This window comes from Acanthopagrus latus, chromosome 10, assembly GCF_904848185.1.
Source record: "Acanthopagrus latus isolate v.2019 chromosome 10, fAcaLat1.1, whole genome shotgun sequence".
Lineage (NCBI taxonomy): Eukaryota > Metazoa > Chordata > Actinopteri > Spariformes > Sparidae > Acanthopagrus > Acanthopagrus latus.
Window position 1 is genome coordinate 21,616,020 of NC_051048.1, and position 15,194 is coordinate 21,631,213.

The following is a 15,194-nucleotide window of genomic DNA, read 5'->3' on the forward strand; positions in this document are numbered from 1 at the left end:
GTGTGTGTGTGTGTGTGTGTGTGTGTGGGTGGGGGTGTGTGTGGGTGGGGGTGTGCAGGACTTTTGAACTGTCTGACATTCATGGCGCTGATCAATAGCCCAGTTGTTTCATTAGACTGTGTGTGTGTGTGTGAGAGAGAGAGAGAGGGAGGACTGTGCAGAGGCTGTGTGTGTTTGCAGGAGTGTATCACTACACGACTACTTAGCGGATGTGTGCATGGTGGTGGCGATGGTGTCTGTTGAAGCATGCATGAATGTGCTGCGTGACTGTGTGTGTGTGTGTGTGCGTGTGTGTGTATGTGTGCGTGAGAGAGCAAGAACTAGGCAATCCAGCCTGCTGAGCAGCGTTAAGAGGGTCTCAGAACTATCGATTCTGTTTGACAGACAGGTGAGAAAGGGAGGGAAGGAGGGAGGAAGGAAGGGGAGAGGAAAAATCAGAGGTGGCCAGGTGGGGAGGGGGATTTAAAGAGGCCGCGAGAGAGGGGGAGTGAATGATCGACAGCAGGAGTCGTGGAAAGAGAGAAAGATGGGGAAATCTGGGGGGAAGAGAGGGGAGGTCAGGTGGAGGAGAAAAAAGTGATAATGGACACACACACACACACAGTTCATCCTCCTCACACTCTCCATGTTTCTCCTCTTTTGCAGGTTTCTAACCACCCCTCCATCCCTCCAGCTCGCTCCCAAACCTTCTTTCCTGCACCTCCCTCCAAGGTCACCAATGAACGACTGACTCAGTGTGGGAGAGCCGACGCGGCTCGCACTGTGCCGAGCGCCGAGACGCCCCGTGACACGCCCTGGAAATCACACGGGGGTGAAGTAGTGGGGGTGAGAGAAAGAGGAGAGGGGGAAGAGATGTGAGAGAACGAAGCCATAGGAGAGTGAAGCAGAGCGAAGAGAGGGGCTGCATGAGTGAGGGGGGAGGAAAAAGAGGGAGGAGGGAGGAGAGGGTTCCAGGATTCTCCGTCCATTGAACTGCTCCACATGAAGAGAGAAGTTGAATAACGCCATGAGGAAATCATATCAGAACACCATAAATAGGATTTCCTGCCGAGTGGATCCGTGGATTTCTTCTCAGACTGAGGTCTCCATTTCGGAATACTGCACCGGGATTGGCCGCGTAATTCAGGATTTTCCAGGTTTTCTTCATCTATAAAGGGCCTAAGTGGATATTGTGGGATTGGAATTTCTGCAACTCTGGTTTTTTCTTTGCACTGACCTACATCGCACCTCCTTCTGATGTGTGCAGGGGGCAAGTGTGTGTGAACAGGTTTCAGCACAAGCACCCCAACAACACCCACAATCCCCCCTGCTGGGCTGACACAAGGAGAAACACCTGGAGCCAGATCTGTGCTAAACACTCACACAGCTCCCCACCACACACACACACACACACACACAAACCTGGATAACATGTGGAGCTGATTCGGATTATAAAACCGCACAGACGGAAAAGGTAACGTCCACGCAGCTTCGGACACACACTCAAACACACACACACACACACACACACACACTGACAGTTGTTGGCATATATCGGGGCGGTGAAGCCGGACGCATGTTTGCATGGTTAGCTCTCTTGTGCTGAATCATTGAGCACATCGATGCGCTGAACACCAGCACTCACTGGGACTGGGAACTCAGCGTTCTCGCTCTCACACACACACAAACACACACATGCCCATAAATAATGAACAGATGTGAGTTGCTAACAACAAAAACACAAGAGGCAAATGTCAGAGTGCACGCCGAGGAGAACACACACTTAAGTCTCCCACATGGCACAGATGATTGTATGTTTTCTTTTCTCGTCCGTCTACTTTAATCCCTCCTCTTCGCTCCAGATCCCCTCACCACGCCGAGATCCCCCCGTTCTCCTGTGCTGCTGTGTGTGAGTGTCAGCCAGATGTCCTGTATCAGATTACTCACTAGGTGCGTCTCGGCTTGGCTTTCATCACCTCTCCTTTACGTAATCTCACCTGGCGGGTGGGACGGCCGGGTTGAGCGTGTTTGTTGTGTGGCAGCGCAGAACAGTTCTAGCCTCCCTTCGTTTGAAGCTTTTTACGTAAGGGCTGTCTGAGCGCGTGCACACACAGATTTGGCACACTGACACAGGAGATCAGACTGACTGAGTGGATATATGGGAGGATCAGAGGGCGATGAGAAAGAAATGGAGACGCGAGGCTAAAGGGAGGAGGACGAGAGATGCAGGGCGATGGAGAGGGCGGGCTGACACGCGACATAGTGACGGGCGCCAAGGGTTAACAGAGGTTAGGACTGCAGCGAGAGGAGCGACGTGCTGTGATCGACTTGGTCAAGTGACGGGGATCGAGGGAGACAGATGAATGGAACTAAACGGGAAAAAGTAGATTAAGGGAGAAAGGGTGAAATGATGAGGGGCTCACGGCAACAGAGATATCGGACGAGGGAGGAATAACAAGCAGGCAGAAACATCGAGAGGCAAGAAGTGACAGAAGAGAATAAAAGACTGAAGGATTAATTAATGATTAATGATGAGTGACAAGATAATACAAAAACAGGTTAGAGAGGCACATTCAGGCTACAATGATACATGTAACAGTAATTTCCTGTACGGAGATAAAAATAGAAAGATGGACGAGGAAGAAATAATTAGAAATGACAGATGGCCATCAGTATGCAGCCCTCCACTGTTCTACCAGTGGCTACAATTAGTCCTGCATGACCCCAAAAAGTCTGCAAAAGATCACTAACACCAGTAATGAGCTATTTAGAGATATAACTACAAGGGGAATTTGTTGCACCGTGGGGGCTTTTCCACGTAATAGTCATGCCAATTATGAGGCACAACTTTGGGGAAAAGTAAAATTCCACCTTAGAGGAACATTAATTACCCAGGAAACAAAAAGACTCAGCTCAGAAACAATATGCCGCACATGGAACTGTTTCTCATGAACAATACGCTTTCCTTGAATAACCGAGACAGGCTCGGTTGATTGTTTACAGCGGTCTTGAGTCATGCTTTGAACGAGGAGGCAGCGCTTATTCTGCAAAGATGAACAAAGAGGCCTTTTGATATCCATTAGCTGAACAGTAATTGTATAATCGGTTTTGCTCTCCTGCTCGTGACAGTACAGAGCAGGTGAGTGCTGTGTGGTCCCAACAGCAAAAATCAGGTTTTCTGAATGATGTGGTTGATGCTCTCTGTGAGGCTCATTGTTACGCGGCGTGTCCGTCACTCTGAGGCTACAGTAAGAGAGATGCATGAGCAGATGGGATGCTCACTGTTCAAAGGAGGAGGCTTGCCAAAATGAACAGACTGGGAAGTGGATGAAGGAAGAGAGGGGAAAAAACAAAAAAAACCCAAAACACTGGAGATCAATTAATAGTCGGTTAAGCCCCTCCCACCTCGGTTACTGTTGCTATGACTATTGAGCCTTATATTCTGGCACGCAGGCAGTTTACAGTCATAACGGAGCTAATTTACCATCCAAATTCTTGATTTATGAGTTCAGACGGGCGAAAGCAGAATCCTCATTTCTAACAAGAGATCAGAGCTGTTGTCTGAGAGGACTGAACTGGAACTGGCAGGTTCTATCAGCTGTAGTAAGCAAACTAATTAAGCCAACGTAAACTCCCTAAAATGGGTGAAAATGTCCAATCCAACTGACTTTATAGTGTTTATATGAGTTAGATTTCTTGTATTTTCAGGGGTTAATTTTCACTCTACGAGAGAAATGATGAAGACAAAGCTGTTTGATGGACTGACACTTGAATCTAATCAAGGACTGGCTCCCATCCAGTGGTGGAGCTAGCTTTGAGCGGTTACGCAATGCTGCTAAAATTGGAAGCAATTCTGGGTTAAGTCATTACTGTAATAAGCTAGTTAGGATGCCATAATAAGCATTGCCGTTTAAAGCAAAGCAGAAAAATATTTTTGTTAATTGATTCTTTTTTCATTTATATTTTTGGGGCCGTTGTGATGATAGTGACAGCCTGGAGTTGACAGGGACGGAGGGAAGAAGATGGAGGGCAGCATGCAGCAACGGGACACAGCCGCCAATTAAGGGATAAAAAGCCAAAAGAAAGGAGATGAAACGGGCTGTCTGATGAAGTGCTGAACAATAGTGACCAAGCAGAACTACAATAGCAGCAGGCATTAAGGATAACTGAATGAATCAGATGAAGACAGACACATGAAGAGACATCAGAGATGATGATGAATGATAGATGAAGGGTGTCACACACCTTTCTGATACGAAGAGCTTTCAATCAAGGCGAGAAGTGGAAAATTTGAAACCCTCGAAACAAGGGAGACGCGGTCGATGTCGGGGGAAGGTGGCACATGACGGATGAATGGATGGACGAACGAATGACAAATGGTGGAGGGCGAGGAAGTGAAAGGCTGGGCTGTTCGAGAAGAGAAAGGTAGGATCAGAAAGGATGAGACATCAGGCCGCTGTCAACAGCTAAGGAAGCCAAACAGATGGATGATGGACAGAGAGGTATGGAACGATAGCACGATGAAGAGGAGTAATTACAAGACTGACTGTTTAAGAAAGGGAGGGACACTCAGAGGAGGGAGACAGGCTGAGTAATGAAGAATGAAAAGGCGAGTGATGGCACTTGAGAGGTGGATGATAAGAGGGAGTAGAGATCAGGGAATAGAGGAATAACAATGTCTGAAGAGAAAAACTACACTAATAAAGCTCTGGCGCACTGAAGGGAGAGGGACGGGTGCATAGAGCGACGGAGGGGTGGATGAGTGAGTGGAAGAGGGCTGCGATATGATTGAAAGTAAAAAGGATGAGCAATTAGACTGTTAGCAGCCAAACAGTCAGAGAGAAGGGGATGACAAAATACAGGGACGATTAGGAAAAAAGGAGGGAAGGAAGGAAGTAAGGAGACAAAAAACAAGAGTACGTCACAGAGGGGGGGAGGAGTGACTAAGAGGCTCCCCAGTCAGTGGAAGCAGCGAGTGCAGACGTGAGGAAAGATGGAGGGATGAGAAGATGAGTAATTAAACTGTTGACAGTCTGTTTAGGCACAGCAGGCGCCTGACGAGGGGAACAAACTGTAACCACGGCAACCGCTGGAGACAGACGGAGGGATGGTTTTGGGAAGGGAGGAGAAAACTGGAGAGAGCCAAACGTGAAAGTGTGTGTTTGTGTGTGAGAGATGACCAGCAGCAGGGAGGTTAGGAGGAAGAGAGGGCGGCACCAGTGGGAGATGAGGGATGGAAGAGGAGCATGAGGAAGAAGAGAGGAGCAGAAAGGTGGATGTGGAGGTATCCTGCAGGAGGAGGAGAAACCTTCACATGCTGCAGGGACTTTCACAAGGCAGGGTGACATTAATATATGAAGCTCCATTTGAATATCAGGTTAAGGAATATGATTCTGAGAATCGCTAACAAAAGTACTTTCTAGAGCCATCAGGCTAACTATGCTAATCCTACTTTGTGAGAAGCTGGTCTGGTGAGGCAGAGGGCACGAATCAACACACAAACACAACTGTGATGCATCAAATCCAGTCAGAAACAGTCACTAAGTGAGAACTACAACCTGTAAGTCTCAGCTGCAGGACGTCCTGAGTTTAACCCTCATGGAGGAGCAGATGGAGGCATTTATCACACTGCAACCACTGATCGGTTTCATTATCGAAGGACCTGGATTTGTTTTAATGAACTCATTCAATGTTTAGTCAAATCACCAAGATGATGTCTTTAAACTGATACATCAGGTCATAAACCTAAAGATATTAGTTTATAATTACATGAAACTGAGAAAAGCAGCCGAGGATGAAATATTATTTCATGTCATCTGTCAGGTCCACCTTCTACAGTTTAGTGGGTAAAAGCCAAGGAGAGACCAGAGAAACTCGGGTTTGACTGTGGTTCTGGGTTCCTTCACACAGCTGTGTGATGTACAATCCTCTAAACATTTGCAAGATGCATTAGCTAACACAAATGTCCCACATCTCTGCTACGCATGCTGCCAACACCTCTCTGACAGCTGCATAGTAGCATCCAAACCAACACTACTGTAAATCTGCACTCGCAGGTGTTTGTCTGCATTCCAACTATGCTCAACAGATGCGGTAGGTTGTAGATGCTCAAGTGAATCATGGTGCGGAATACCGCGTGGGAGATGACTGTCAGAAGAAAAACCGGCTTGTTCTTAGTCTAAGTCTGGCAGCGAGGACGCGTGGAGCACTCCTGCCTGTATCAGCACCGCTAAGCGTTAAGAATATGAGACGCAGTAATCAACAAACTCGAGGGAAACCACTTTCCCCTGCAGGCTCATTGCAGCACTGAGTTGTTTTGCCTTTATTAGTGTCTCACATCAGGGGAAAAGAAAGCTCTTTGTGGTGACTTACAGTGCAGTTTGTGACTCATTATGCTGAGAGTAGCCTCTGTGATCAAACAGGTTTGATCCGAACACGCCTCAGACAATATTCATTGAAAATTATTTCGCTCCTCAGGCCACAGGCATCTTCTACTCCTGCCTTCAGTCTCTCACCATCTCTGTACGTCCCTTTGTTTCAGAGATGGAGGTGAAAAGGAAAAAAAACAGGAGAAAGAAGACAAAGAGAAAGGAGACTGTATATGTGCAGTACAAATCAATACATCCATCACTGTGATTCAAAGTCGCGGTTGGCATGTCATTGACCTACTGTGCTGGATACTGAGTGCTGATTGGGTAATTGCTCTCTTGATCAGGATTTCCTCTCAGAAAGTGGGGAACCCCGCTGACTCATCAAACCGTCACATACACATACATATACATATACGTATGCGCACACACACACTTTCTGTCAAGCTGCATCCTGTCGTTCTGGCCAATCAGGGTCCATATAATTGGCGCTGCAGGGTTTCTGCTGGGGCGGGAGACGCTGACTGCCTCGGAGTCGCTGTGTTTGTGTGCCGCTTGTCGGCCGGTGTTTGTGGTGGATTTGCAATTTTTTGTTGATTAGCCTCAGTTATGTAAACATACACAGGTGCGCATGCAAATCACCCACTGAAAATATGGCGGCGGTGCAGGGAAAGGCTGCAAGATGGAACTGGAGCACAATATTTATGGAGGGAGAAAAAGGTTAAGCTGGAGAGGAAGACGAGGCAGGGATGAGAGGAACAGAAGGGATGAACAGGGGAGGAGGAGAAGGACAGAAAAACTGCAAGCGCATTATGTTCAGGGTGAGTGGCGGGTCGGTTATTTTGCAACACTTGTGATAATGTGTGTCATGCAAAAGGCAAATTTTGTGGGTGTAAGCAGAGCTGTTTTGAAGTGTTTGTATGTCTGCAGGTCTGCGAGGGTGACAATGTGTGGAGAAAATTGGGATTAGAGACCAAAATGGTTTAAAGCTGGAGTGTTTTTCTTGGGCGACCTCGCTGATGACTGCAAGCTGCGACACACACCTCCACCGAGGACCACATGCTCACAACTCTATCCTACAACAAATCCTAAAGAAACAAACTTCATAAAGATGTCAAGTGACACCAGCCTCACACACATCTGCTGCTCCATACGCCACGCCAAGTGGCTACAATATATACCATCATAAGTCTTTTAAGAGACATTATAAGGGGCATTTCACCAGTTTAACACATGAAGTTCAATTTATTTGTCATGAAAAGTGCTCGTCTGACTGTGAAAATGACTTTTACAAAGTATATAAATAAAAAAACAAAGAAATGACTGTAATGAATGATAAGAAATGTAGCTTATTCTCGGTATCATCAGTGCCTTTTTAATGTGTCCTTAACTTAAAGTTCCACTTCAACCCATGACTTCACTCATCTCCTTTCAGACTGAGATCGTTTCAGCTTTACTAATGTTCATCTAAAGGTGCAATATGTAAGAAAGGGCAAAACTCCAAACAAATAGGGGGCAGTAGATCACCTGCTGCAAACTGTAGCTGCAGGTAGCTGAATGAGTTAGCTCGTAACACTAGGGGAGGACCATCACCTCAAGGAACTTGTTTTCATTCATTCTGTCATGACTGGCAAATATTCACACATTTTAAAAATAGTTTGTGGCCTCTACCAACTCAAGAGGGAAATATGTGGCTCTTTAGCCGCTAAATGTCCCACTGTGTGCACCAGCTAGTTGTTAAAAGCACCGCCTGTCTGCTGTTTGGTGCCGAGCAGGTAGTGGACAGTGGGTTTATATAGATTTTTCACTATAGCTGAAACTCTGTATAAAGCTCTGTAAAGCCGAGGCGAGCTGCAGATTCAGGGGAGAATTCATTGTCAGCTCATCACTCAGCATTATCATCGTCTTCTATACTTGGCTGAAAACAGAAAACCTTGTGCATATGTTGAGGACGCCAACTCATGCAGACACCAAGATCCATTTCCATCACACTCAGCACAATATGGAATCTGTATCGAAAGATGAACATGTGGCAAAAAAAACAAAACACAAAACAAAGACTGTCAGCTATTAATTATTGGCTTTTATTGGCCCCATCTTTAGACCATGTTACTGTGCAATTTAATCAGATGCAACTGTGCAGAGGCCATCTGGAGTAAAGGAGCATCAAAATAGAAGAGTATTGAGCCGCCTCTCTGGCACCAACATGACAGCTATCCACCAATGAAAAATGATTCCTCTCCAAGTAGGAAAAGGCATCCCGGTACAGCGGTGTAACAGAGCTGCCAGAACTGTTTTCAGCACTTTATGTCCCCGGGTTGCTCAGCTGTTCCCGTCATTTTGGCTGCTCAACTGTATCCATCTGTAAGACTATTACAGACATATAGAATAAAACTACAGTTTACAAGAGGGCGTTGGAGACAGATAATGCTGAGCTCCTACTTTACAGTCAGGGTGACACTGAAGCATTACAAGGGAACAGACAGAATGCACTCACAATACAAGCCTGGGCCAGGGCACAAACACTGATCCCCAAGCAGATACAGACTAGACGGTGGCTAAAACTTCAAACATTTAAATGAGCGCTTCATAGCGAATCACGTAAAGACTGTGCCCTGGCACAAGCTGTGCCAATGAAGTGCCAAAGAAAATCATTGTCACCGCCGTTTGTTTGCCAATTCAATTTACCTCCCAGAAAATTTAATCCCCAAGCTGTGCAGTCGTGCGGGCGTTTCCAACTGGAGGAAACAAAATTACAAAACCGCAGCAAGGAGTGGGAGATTGGCTGCTGCCGATATAACACAACACTGTTGGAGAATTGTGAGGAAAACTTTCAGCACTGTTTGGTTACAGAATTGATGGAACACGTTTCGCGTTTCAAGATTGAAAAACTGGTTCATCTTCGTGGATCGAAGAGGTTTTGTAGAGCTTCATCAGGGTTATAGCACCCTGTTTTCTATCACAAATCTAACACTGACTACCCAAAAACAAGGAAATCCAGTCTTTTTATTGGCTGCTATTACTCACAGGGAAAAGGCCAAACAACTACACAACAGCGCCTCCATGTTTGTCAGCACTCACAGCAGGGACTTCTCAGAGTCACCCAATGATTCGAGACAAATGCACGTGGGGTACAAGGCGGCACAAAATTACCAATGAGGGGGGCAAACACACAATTCAACGCCACTCATAAGGTGTGCAAGAGCAACGCCTGCTTAATGCTTTGCTCGCTGCTTGAGGTTTTCTTGTCCACCACTGCACAAGTCTTCACGGTTCACAGATTCCCAGCCTGTGGTAAATCAGAGCGGAGGGTTAACTCTGCCTCCTGGTTTCACTGAACATCAGGCACCTCTCGCGTCTAGTATTCTCTACATCACAGACAGAAGGTCTGACAGGCGCACTTCAAAAGAGCGACAGGTAATGTTCCGCTTCTTCTTTGACTTTTTAAACTTCACTTTTCAACAAAGCTTCAAGTTCATTAAAAGGCCACGTCGCTTATCTTTGTCAAGTAGATGGCTGCCTTTACAAAGCCACACTTCAAAGCCCACACCATTATTATTATTATTATTATCATCATTATTATCATTATTATTATTATTATGATGTTTTCAGTCCAAACAGCAGAATGCTGTGCTTTCTCTGAAGTGGTGCCATGTCAAAAGATTAGAGATACTTTAAAAACTTCTTATTTGAGATAAGGTGCCGCAGTCAGAGAAAAAGCACTCTGCTACAGTTTCACTCAGCTCTGATGAAACGCTCACGACTCCAAAAAAGTAAATTTTCTGCGGCATGAGGAGCAAATCCTTGATTTTCAGACGGCTGGAATAAATCACCAGAACCAGAGTTTTCATGGTCCTCCATAGGAGAGCTGTGAAATGTGCATCAGTGAGACAAAAACAAGGTCTTTACATAAGCGTTTAAATTCCCTAAACTGACGCAGAGGTGGAACTTTTCCAAAAGGTGTTAAAAACAAACAGCTCCGACAGAAACATTTTAAATATCTGACTGCGCAATGTTCCACAAATAGAAAAAATTATCAAAATCTTCCAAGTCGGATGGATTCCAACAGGATTTAGTTGAGAGGGGGTCGTGCATACAAATGCCTAAACACACAGAAACACACACTTTCTCTTCACACACACACACACACAAGCAAGCTGTTTTACTCTCTCTCTCCAACACAACATGGAGGTTTGGGAGGAATTAGTTGAGTGGAGGATTTTCAGAAGAACTGTATTATTTTGGAGCCCCGCTGTGAGGAGACTGCAGTCCTTTTATTTTATAGAGCACACACTCCAGTTCCTCGCTCCTGATTTCCCATTTCTATTCTCTCACTCCTATCATTTACCTCGGGGGGCTGTGTGAGCGCCTTCCATCAGTGCCCCCTACCTATACAGCTCCAGCAATCACATGACTGTGCAGGCTGACAAACAAGCGCACATCAAGCACTTAATGACTGACATTTGCAGATTTTCTTCCTGTTCTTTGTATTTTTTTTTTTTTGAGGAGGCATACACTTGACACAAAGTCTAGGATTACACGCCCCGTGCGTCTGTAAGCCTCGGATATTCACACTTCTTTGCTATGGCAACAGGCCTTAAACGGACATGAAGACAAGAATTTTCTGTTTCCGTCAATATGCAGGACTATAGTTTACACATCTGCACAAAGAAAAGAGGGATAGGTATCAAGCTTCAGTATGTATCTTGGTCACAATTCCTCAGGAGATCAGTAATTTATCGTTGTCACTAACTTTTTATATTCCGAAATATCGATGCTGGTATCAGCCTGAAAACATATCCAGTACTGCTTGTTTTATAGACTAAATCAGACCATCAGAACCTGTTGAGTACCACAGCTGGGATCGATGGTAGGGTCAGAGTTTTATTCTCGTTTCCTTAATTTCTGACCAGCCACTTGTCGATTTAATTCAAATTTCACAAACTTTACATTGTAATCTGTTCAAATTTGAATTTGTAAGAAGATTGAGTTGATTATTGAGTCTCATACAGGAGAATTCTCTGATCGATCATTTCAGAAACTAAAGCTTTAAGACACAGTTCTGATGAAGGACTTTGTGTTTATACGACAACCAGCATGACAAAAGTATTGTTTCTGTATCATGTTTCAAACGATACCTTATCATACTGTACAAATATCTAAATTCGACATCTCACAATTAATGCTTACTTGACCTTTGATGACAGTTTAGTGTCTCTATTAATCATTTTAAGACCAGTGCACTGGTTAAATGGTGGTAATACAGTTCCAGCTGTATCTGTCTCTTATCCAGCCGCCTTCCTTCACTCCTCACTTGTTACCTTATCACCTCTCTCTGCTGACTCCTTTCCTCTCGCTGCCATCATGATGGTGATGGCTCACCAACTCATTTTTAACACCGCTCTCCCTTTCCCTAATCAAATCCACTCTTCCCTCCCTCATCCCTCTCTCTGACAGTGATCGATGGTGGCCTTCACCCGTTTATCGCCTCTACATATTTCTCTGCCCATCCGCTTAACGACACGCATTCATACACACTGACTCTTCATCCCTCTCTCCCTCCGTCTTCCTCAAACTCCCGCTCTTTCCTCCACCACACCCCTTCCTTCTTCCACCATCTTGTGCAATCTCCTCCGATTTTCTTCTCTTTTTTTTCGGCGTATTTCAAACAGCTAGCCTCTCTCGTGTTCCCTGCTTGTTGTCTTTTTCCCTGTTCTATACCGATACTCCTCTTTCCCTGCGCTTTCTATACATTGTGTTTGACTAAAGACGACAGAATACGACAGAGGAACGACAGAGGAGTGGTAGTATCAAACGGACGAGTGGGCTTACAGTACACACGACTGCCGCACGAAGAGGCTATGTGGGCGTTCTTTTGTTTCTTGCCTAGAGAGAGAGAGAGGGTGTGTGTGTGTGTGTGTGTGTGTGTGTGTGTGTGTGTGTGTGTGTGTGTCAGCCTCCCTATAATTATGATTGTGTGGGAAGACTGTTTTGGTATGCTTGCGGTTGTTTCTGTATGCAGGCGCTCTCACCTAATAGCAGTGGCCTGGATTATGAGGCAGAGTGCGTGCAGAGGAAAATCTTGGTGCAACTGAAATCGTTTCAGTAAGAAACGCTGCTGCGTTCTCGACAGGAGGGCATGTGTGTGTATTCTCACATCAAACAATGTCAGGAACTTCTACTTTTGATACCTAGCGGTCAAGTATGAGCCCCTGCGACGACTGGCTGTCAGTGGTTTGACTGAAGCCGTGTTGTGTACCTATTCACACTCCCCCAATCTGATGTGTGGATTAATGCGCCTGTGATAAGTGGCTTTCCAGAGATAATACAAATCCCCTTGTTTGTAAACACTGCAACATTCCCTAAGTCGATTATAGGCTAATGGCATTTGTGAATTCCAGAAAGGATGAACGAACACATCCTCCAATATGCAGATTTGGAAACATACAAAGTGTAATTTTAATTTTGGTTTGCATGTAAGAGCGCCTGACATTTATGCTAGTCTACAGAGAATTAAAAGGGAATTAAGCCTTTAAGTGCATGTGAAGTAACAACCAAACTTCCAATTTGACACATTAGAGCTTTTATGTCATGCCTGAAGCTTCTTTTAATTGCGTGTGTTTGGGTCGGGTTCAAAAGTATGAAAAAAAAAAAGGAAAAAAAAAAAGAAACGTTAATGGAAATTCATCGTTCTAAAGCAATTAGCAGATTCATATTTAGCTGGCCTCACAAAAAAGAAGCCGCGCCCACCTGGGGCTGTGTCGGGTGTTTAAACAGAAAGTTTGGGAAGTTAGGGTGAGGTTAGGTTCAGCCTCGCAGCTCCCGAGTGGCGCTCCAACACTGGGGGTACTGAGTAGTTTCCTTCGTTACACAGACGCTTTTAGCTCATGTTCTCGCTCACTCTGTGCAGCCCTTTCTGCTCTCTCACCCGCCTGTTTGTTGCTCTCTGGAGGGTTGAGGGTTCACGCAGGGTTGTGTAGTGAGAGGTTTCCCAAAATAGAGGGAGAAAAAGAAAGAAACCAAAGTTTTTTTTTTAAAGGACGGCTGCAGGCGCTCGTACGGTACACAGGCCTAGGAGCGCACACACACACACACACACACACTCAAGACACGAACACCCAGCCAAGTGCACATGTACCTTCATGTGTTTTTACACATGCAAACAGGATTTTCTTTACGTTGCCATCTGCTCTTGCTCTGGTCTTTTTTCTTGTTGTTTTTCTGTCCTCCACGCCTCTGTGATTTGCCTCTAACATCCATCTTTCATCGACTGGCTACCTTTATTCTTTCCTTTCCCCAAAGTATCCAGCAGACTTGATGCAAAGGGGACTTACACTGCAACCCTTGCTGTTTTGGTGTGTGTGTGTGCATGTGTGTGCGTGTGTGTGTGCACGCAAGAGAATTAATGTGCATGTACGCTCACATCTGTGCGTTCCCTTCTTATTGCAAATTCAGCAGCAAACTCTTAAAAGCAAGTCACGTCTCGCTAAGTGCAGAGAAATGTCACATTAATTCACACACAAGAACACACACACACACACACACACACAGGACAAGCATGATGGTGTCCACAACCATATATATATATAATAAAGGGAATATACCAGCTTATGACAGTGAGTGTGCACACAGACACATGGAGGAACTCATACTGTGTGCTGCAGCAGCACATTGTATAAGATGGCACTCTATTGATCCTCAGAGGGGAAATTCAAGTGCTGCAGCAGTGAAACAGAGCAAAGAGGCAGGTGAAGATAAGTTACACAAGATAAAAGCAGAATTCAAAGTGTAGAAGAAACAGAATACACTGATACTGACGGTGGTGCGGTTCTGTAACTGCCTGAGAAAAATGAAAAAGTGACTCATGGGTAATCTGATATGTCACGATTAGTCACAAATCTGGATACAAGGACATCTTAAAGCGAGTTCAAAGGGTTAAAGGGTAACTCCACCAATTTTCGACATCAAAGTGTGTTGACAGCTCCAGTGTTGTCACACAGTGGCTCATGTTGCATTGTGGGTATTGTAGGCAGCAAAGTCTAAAAAGGAAGAATAATGTGTGGAACAGAAAAGTCAATATTAAATGACAACAATGGTAGACCACTGAAAGGCTTTTCAAAACATGCTGCCTTAATTACCCACAATGCATCTAGCCATTGAGTGACATCATCACAGGAGGCAAGTTATCAGATGGCATGCAGCTTCCTCTGAGCCACAAAGGTTTTACTTTTTCCACGGTCGTTCTCCCTAAAACAATTGGTGGAATTACCCTTTAAATGACTGATTTAATCTTAAGTTAGTACTATATTGTGGCTAACTGAATATCTTTACTTGTGATTATCAATTTCAAGTTGTTTTTGACATTTAATAAGTCGAGGCTAATGGACACAGGGTAAATCTCCGTCTACAGTTTTAGTTTGCATTTTAATTGAAAAAAAACCTTAGCGGAGGTGTCAGAAATTCAAAATAAGGAGGAAATGTTGCAAAAAATAAAATTGGTTTGGCTGAGAAAAAACTGTCATACTGAAAATGATTGATAAAGACTGATGGAAACAGAATTTTTTAATATTTGATGCTGCGGTACCTCCGGCTGTAGACACTGGTGCCACATCCTCTTGAATAAATCTGCATAAAAAGGTAGTTGAAACACACACTGATTCACATTTTATTTTGCCTCCAGCAGCAAACGAGTGAATGCACCAACATCGAGCCGAACTATACCCAAAGTGACGCCCCAATCCAATACTCTACATACCTGTGAAACTCAATTACTAGTGCGGTTGCCACCTTTAAATGGGGAAGACAAGGAAGAAGATAGAAAGAGGGAATGGACGAGGAGGCTGAGAG

General features: G+C 44.9%; 2 protein-coding genes across 4 annotated transcripts in view; one reads left to right on the plus strand and one right to left on the minus strand.

Moving 5' to 3' along the window:
• LOC119027839 (pyruvate carboxylase, mitochondrial-like) overlaps positions 1 to 15,194 on the minus strand; it is a 288,386-nt gene that overhangs the window by 82,238 nt on the left and 190,954 nt on the right. The gene's annotated exons all lie outside the window — the stretch shown is intronic.
• Positions 1 to 15,194, plus strand: part of LOC119027840 (leucine-rich repeat and fibronectin type-III domain-containing protein 4) — a 39,893-nt gene that overhangs the window by 1,025 nt on the left and 23,674 nt on the right. The window contains exon 2 of the mRNA XM_037113323.1: positions 646 to 1,453. The gene's annotated coding sequence lies outside the window, so the exon portion shown is untranslated. The remainder of the gene's footprint in view (positions 1 to 645; positions 1,454 to 15,194) is intronic.